Below are 7,229 nucleotides of genomic sequence, written 5' to 3' on the forward strand. Positions count from 1 at the left end.
TTCATGGGATCCTCATTTAAATCCACTGGCCTACCCAGTGCAATTTCTGGTATTTGTAGGAATTACTCTTTTTTCCTCCCAACAATCATTGCTCTCCTTCTCCAAATCCTCTTTTATCAAATCAGCAGGACATTTTGGAAAGCAAGTCATCTTTTATTAAGAGCATCCTATCTTACATTCAGAGGTCATTAGGGAAGAAAGGTGACATATAGATGTAGCAGTATTCACCTCTCAGGTTCTGTTTTTGAACAAACCTTTCCCCTCCCTGCAATTTGTATTGCCTCAAATGGGGCGCCTACTATAAATTCAGCACCACTGGATTATACGTATCTCCCCACTGGAACAAAAGGCTGCCATTTAAATATGACTCGATGCCAACAAATAATTTTGATATACTGTCAAGCAAACTCTTAAAAATGTCTTTCATTTTTATAGTAGTATGTGATACAGGTTAAAAAACATTTGCAATGAATTGTGGGTGGGGAAACTGAGGCATAGAGCCTTGAAATTATTTAACTAAAACCATCAAAGAAATGGTATCAACAACCAGAGATTCCACTGCCTAACTTTTCAGTGAGTTCTGGGGTTGGAGGCAGTTAACCGGCTGGATTTCAAGAAGGGCAAAAGCTCTTCATTAGAAATGGTTCATGCAGATAGGAAAGGGGAAAAGAAAAAAAGGAGAGAGGGAAACAAACCATGAGACTCTTAATGAGAGAGAAGTGAGGGTTGATGGAGGGATATGGGTGGGGGATGGGCCAGATGGGGGATGAGGACTAAAGAGGGCACTTGTTGTCATGAGCATTAGAGGTGTTGTATATAAGTGATGAATCACTGAATTTTACTCCAGAAACCAATATTGCACTGTATGTTCACTAAAATTTAAATTAAAAAAAAAAGATTCATGCAACACCCAAGTGTCCATTTACATCTGCAGTCAAGCAATGACCCAGCTTGCCACAGGAAGTGTGGGGCTAAATGAAGGGTTGGCATCCAAATGATTACAGTATGGCTGCCTCAAATTCTCAACACTGTTGAGAATTGATACCTTAATAGCATAGAAAGTGTTTTGTTTTCCAGTATTGTGATAAACTCAGATGAGGCTGTCTATGTAGTAAGTATCTTTCTCCATTCTCTGTCAGTGAGAAGCTCAACAACTGAGTGTTGAAAGAACTTCAGTTGTTCTGCAGTTGGTCATACAACTCTTGGAGCCTCAACTGATGATTTAATTGATAGTCACTTAGGGAGAAGCAAATGGATTTGGAGACCCAAGACATCACCCACAGCCACTGCACTAATGGAAGAAGGTCATGGGCTATGGGCTTTCTTCCTTATGCAGAGAGACTAGTTTCTCTCTTTTGTGCATATTTAGCTGAACTTTTTCTTCAGTAGACTGTGCGATTCTCCTAGTAAGGTAGTGACTAAACTTGTATTTTCCCTACGCTAACGCAGTCATATTTTATTGTTAAATTGTAAATAAGGGTCATTATGTTGTTAATTGAGACTGATAGTTTCTTGGACAGCCACACCCCTGACAGGCCAATGGACAGTGCTGGGAAACAGGGTGGTGAGCCTTACTTGAAGGTGGAATAGAAGTTTCTCGAGCTTCCCCGATAATAAGATTGACCTAAGGTATTGGCTCAATATTCAGATTTCCAGTCTTTTCCTTTGGGAATGTTGATTCACAGGGTTTGGGATATGTCCTCAGAATACGTATTTTAATAGCTCTGTGACTGTTATCATTAGGGGAGTGTGGGAAACACTGCCGTAGGAAGTGTGATTTTGAAAAGGCGATTCCAGTCAGGGGTCCCTGACTCCCAAATAGTCCCCATTGTTCCCGTGGAGATATTTTTCTCTTTCTTAGTCCTTTTCCAACCTCTGTTCTGTACTTGCCACCAACTGCCATCCAGTCCCACTTGGGGAGGTTGTTCTTAGCTCAGATTCTCATGCTCATCACTGTACCTCAGCCTAGAGTCTCCCCCTGGTCTCAAGTCATTCCCATTCCACACATCGCAGTCACAGTGGGACCAAACGGTATGCTTTTCCATGCCTATCTCAACATCTTCAAATCTTTTGACCTTTTTCATGTTCAATTTTCTTTTTCTTTTTCTTTCTTGGTGGGGGGTGGTGAGGGGCAGAGGGAGAGGAAGAGAGAGAATCTCAAGCAGGCTCCACACCCAGTGCAGAGCTCACCATGGGGCTCGATCTCACAATCCTGAGCCAAAATCAAGAGTTGCATGCTTAACCAACTGAGCCACCCAGGCGCCCCTCACGGTCCATTTTCTGCATAGAATGCCTTCTCTCACTAGTTTACCCACTGCACTTCTGTTTCTTCTTCAAGAGCTCAGATGTCACTTCCTTAAGAGTCTTCCTCAGCTTCCCCAGGCAGAGCTAGTTCTGTCTCTGTGTTCTCATGGCACATTGGATTTCTCTTACCTGTAACATATGTTAGATTGTAATGATCTGTTTACCTGTCTGTCTCTCTCAGTCGGCACCTTGGAGAGGGACAGTGTCTTCATATTTATATTCCAGTGTCGAGCACAGTGCCAGGTACACAGTAGGAATTTTATAAGTATTTGCTGAGTGAACTTTAGACTTTAATAATTATATATTAAATGATTATTATCAAATAAAAAAGATATGGATTAGTTTATTTATATAAGTCCAGATATTCATTTATCCATTTATTCAGACAAGTATCTGTTGGACCCCTATTATAAGCTACGCATAAGTGATTCAGTGATAAGCTAAAAATACACATCATCCTTGCCTTCATGGAGCTTTGAGGTGAGAGAAATCTATTAATACAATAATTACGAAATGAATAGATGATTTGCTACAATGAAAAATACCAAGGATAGGCATATGGGGGCAATGAAAGAACATAATGTGGGGGTGAGGGGTGAAAAGTGATCTAAGTGATAATGAAAAGGAATTATTTAGGGAGGAAATGGAGTGAAAAACCTTCCAGGCTCAGGGAAAAAGCCTGTTCAAAGGCCCTGGGGTGGGAGGGAGTATGGCAAGAACAAGGGACTGAAAGATGGATGGTATGTGTGGGGCAGAGAGAGCAAGGGGACCCATGACCCAAGAAAAGGCTGTCACCTAGAGGTTAAGCGGTTGTGTCTTTATTCTAAATGCAGTGGGAAACCAGTAAAAGGAAACCTGAGTAGTTTGGTGTGTGTGTAATTGCAGCTTTGTAAGGATTTATACTTATCAAATGATGATTCGCTTTACTATTTATTTTTGTTTTGACCATGCAGATTACTTCAGGACAGGAATCATGTCTTACATTTCTTAGTGTTCCCATCCTCTAGCACCATACAATAAACAGAGTGGGTGACCAAGAGATGTGTTTCTTGTTTTGTTTCACATTCTTGAGAGTGAGGCTTTTTGTAAACACACTTAGAAACTTAGTTAACTAGACCCACTGGGTAGCTTAAAATGACATAACATTTTGTGTTTAAATTGTGAGAAACTTGGTGATGATATGGTGAATGGACAGCTGGTTATTCACTACAGTCATAATCCACGAAGACCATTGCATAAGTGCTCAGGAAACCAGTCAGCGTTAGTTTGAGAAGAACATGTTTCCCTTGCTTAATAAAGTCATTTTACCACTGATGATGCTTGGGGTTTTGCCATTAGGAATCAATACTAGAGCTGTAATGATGCTTTGGACTTTTTAAGAGTCCTTTTTGAAAAAGTAGATAAATACCTAATTGGGAGTAAAAGGTATATTAATATTTATCAACTGACATCTTTGGGATATTTTGATGGGGATTTAAATATAAAGGAAATTATGTATCAGGGAAGAGCGGGGGCATCAGTGATGTGGAAATGAAGTCTACTTCCTCAGTTTTGCTTCTGTTGTTGCCTCTAGAAACGGAAATCATTTTGTGAATGATGGCGTTTATTTTGCTATTAACCGAAGCTGAATCTGTCTGAATGTTGGTTTCACCGTAAAACAAAGAGTACTTTTCTTCCTAATCTTTAGGACACTATGAAGTTTAATGGTATCAATGACGAAAAGTGCAATGGACTCTGGGAGTTTAATTGCTTTGTCATATAAGCTGAACTGGTGGCACCATTTACCCAAAGCCTTTGTGATTCAATGGAGTTTTCAAATCAACTTCTTAGAAACAAGTTCTTGTCGTAAGGCCAGGAATTCATTAGAACATCACTGTACTAATATTGGGTGTACTTTCTGATCTTCCCTCAAAATTTTTCCAGACTTCTTTATTTGCCCCATTGCTTCATTAGCTTCTAGTTGCTGGAGGGGACTGCAATGAGAAAGGAAACCTTTGTTGATGTTTTGGGGCAAGGGTGGGTTTTCCAGAATATTCCATGATGATTTGAAAAAGTAAGAACTCTGTGGATGACAGGGACACATTTCCACCTTGCACAGTCAATGAGACTTTTCTTATTTCCCTCTAGGGCTTTCTCTACTCTGCCCTGTGGATTTCTACAACATCATTTTCATATTTGGCAGTTGTTCCTCATGAAATGAATTACGACTATGGCAAATCTTGAATTAAAAACATTGTTAAATGAATAAAGCCATTCTGTTAGTAAATGTAACTACGTTATTTCCTCACATATTCACAGGAGATGCCACAGATCTTATTTGGAGTTTTAATAAATTTTTAAAAATTCCGTCAAGGAATAAGGTTCTGATTACTCAAGTAACCACGCTAACCAAAAACTGATCCACCCTCCCTTTTTTTTTTTTTTTACCTTTTCCTCCGAGAGGTGTTCATCCTAATTTGCCCAATAAGTCTGAGGCAGCGATTAGCAAACTAAAGGCCAAATCTGGCCAGCAGCCTTCTTCTGTAGACAGATTTTTATTGGAAGCACAGCCACGACGATCTATTTAAGTACTGTCTGTGGCTGTTTTTGTATTACAACAGCACAGTTGAGCAGTCGCAACAGAGAACGCATGACCTGCAATGCTGAAAACATTTATTATCTTCCAGAAAAAGTTTGCTGACCTTGGTCTAAGATAATGTTTCTGTATATTCTTTGACTATCAATTATGCCAGGAGCTCCCCCGGGGAAAGCAGAGACCAAATAGGATTTCTCTTTGTATCTTTAGGGCCTATCACACTGTGCTGTTGGAAAGAAGTGCTCAAATCCAGAATGAATGAAAGTAACCTAATCCAGCTGCATAAATAATCATGCTTTCCCCACCCCAACCTTAAGGACTATGGGAAAGAACCACTGAAAACCAGGCATAGGGTGATTTTCTACTGGGACAGTTTTGGATTGATTTTCAGGAAGATCTGTGTCAATTATTCTGATCTTGGTGTGCTGAACAGAGTTGCTTCTGTTCTCATTTCAGCAATTCAGGGAGGGGAAGACAGGGATGTGGGGGAGGGACCAATGCAACTTTTGCTGCAGCAAGAGAATTGGGGCAAAGGTATTTATGAGGATGTCCCAGTGTCCAGGTGCTGGGCAGCATGGTCAAAGAACAGCTAAACTGACGTCTTGGATTGTTTGTATTCCCCAAATCAGCCGCCACAGCAGGCAGATTCTGTCTTAACATTTGGTACTGTGTGAAAAAGGAGATGTTTGGGAGGCAAATGTACCCTGTTCTCTGTACTCCTTCTTCCTTTGTTTCAATGCTCTTATTGACTTTCCCTACATATGTATATGTAGATTAGTTTCTGTAAAAAAATTTATAGATCTGATACCTTGTTTGAATAGGCATTGGAAAGGCCCCAGGAAAATACTCTAGGCCAGTTTCCTTAATAACCAAGTCAGAGGTGGGAATTACGTAGGAAGTTTATTACCACTCTGGCCCTTCTCACCCTTCTACTGTCAAACATCACTAATAGATCCCTGCATTCGTTCTGACAGAGATAGCCTCCGAATCCTCCCTAAAATGTTCCAAGTAACTGCCACCAATTAGTCAGAATTGGCACATGAGATGAAACCTTACTTGCCAAAGCTGGTTTTGCATATTTCTAGGTGTGAGAATCTTATTCCACCTTTTATTTCTTCCTTAGCTCCTCACGTGGAAATCCATCCAGGCCCCAAAGGCAGGAATGGGGGAGGACTAGCAAAGCGAGGCATTCTCAGCAGAATGCTGAGCACAAATAAAGATGTGAGGTGACCAGCTGGAGTAAAGCAGAGTCCACATTGGAAAGTCGCATGCAGTGAACATGGAATAGGAAGGAAGAACTAGATTCAGGTAAGTGTTGGCACACAGGCCAAGACATTTGAACGTGATTTGGAAAGCCAGGGCTCTCAAGGCTGGTAAGGGTATTAGTCAGGGTTCTCCAGAGAAACAGAACCGATAGGATAGGATATGTACACACACACACACACACACACACACACACAGAGACAGAGAGACAGAGAGAGAGACAGAGACAGACAGAGGGATAGGGGTGGGTATTTGTCTTAAGGAGTTGGCTCTTGTGAGTGTGGAAGTTGGCAAGTTCAAAATTTGCAGGGTAGGTGAACAGGCTGGCAATTCCAGCAGGAGCTGATGTTGCAACTTTGAATCTTAAGGCAGTCCGGAGGCAGAATTCCTTCTTTGGAGGACCTCAGTCTTTTCTCTCAAGCCCTTCACCAGATTGGATGAGGCTAACCCACATTGTGGAGGGTCGGATCATCTGCTTTGCTCAAGGTTTACTGATTTAAATTTTAATCACATCTAACAATAATTTCACAGAAATTATTGGTTAGAACAAGGTTAGTTTATTTAAGTAAAACAGAGTTGATTTAAAGAAAATTATTAAACATTGGCTGCAGATGGTATAGGGATATGTCAGGTATATATGTACTAAAATGGCTGAGGTCAGAGAATGGTAAGTGACAGAATCGCTATACTCTTGTCACAAGGAAATGTCATAAGGAAGTGGGGTTTTAGGAGATTAATTCTGCTGCCTTGAACAAAGGCCATGGACAGAAAATATTCACCAACAAATAATAAATATGAAAATGTTCTCTCTTGTTATAGTAGTAAAATTATGCTTTTTAAAAAGATGCTAACTTTTTGCCAAATTTCCTGGATCTAATTTTCCCAGTCTGCTTTTTTAAAAGTAGTTGTTTATGCCTTTTTGCCCCCGTGACAAACAGGAGGTTTAAATTTTATGTAATCTTAGTATTTGGGTCTTTTGCTTTATGATTTCTTAGAAGGATTTTAAGCTTAGAAAATCATCCTGGGTTTTTTTGTTTGTTTTTTGTTTTTTTTAAAGATTTTATTTATCTGAGAGAGAGTGAGAGCA

Source organism: Ailuropoda melanoleuca, chromosome 17 (assembly GCF_002007445.2).
Source record: "Ailuropoda melanoleuca isolate Jingjing chromosome 17, ASM200744v2, whole genome shotgun sequence".
NCBI classification, from domain to species: Eukaryota; Metazoa; Chordata; class Mammalia; order Carnivora; family Ursidae; genus Ailuropoda; species Ailuropoda melanoleuca.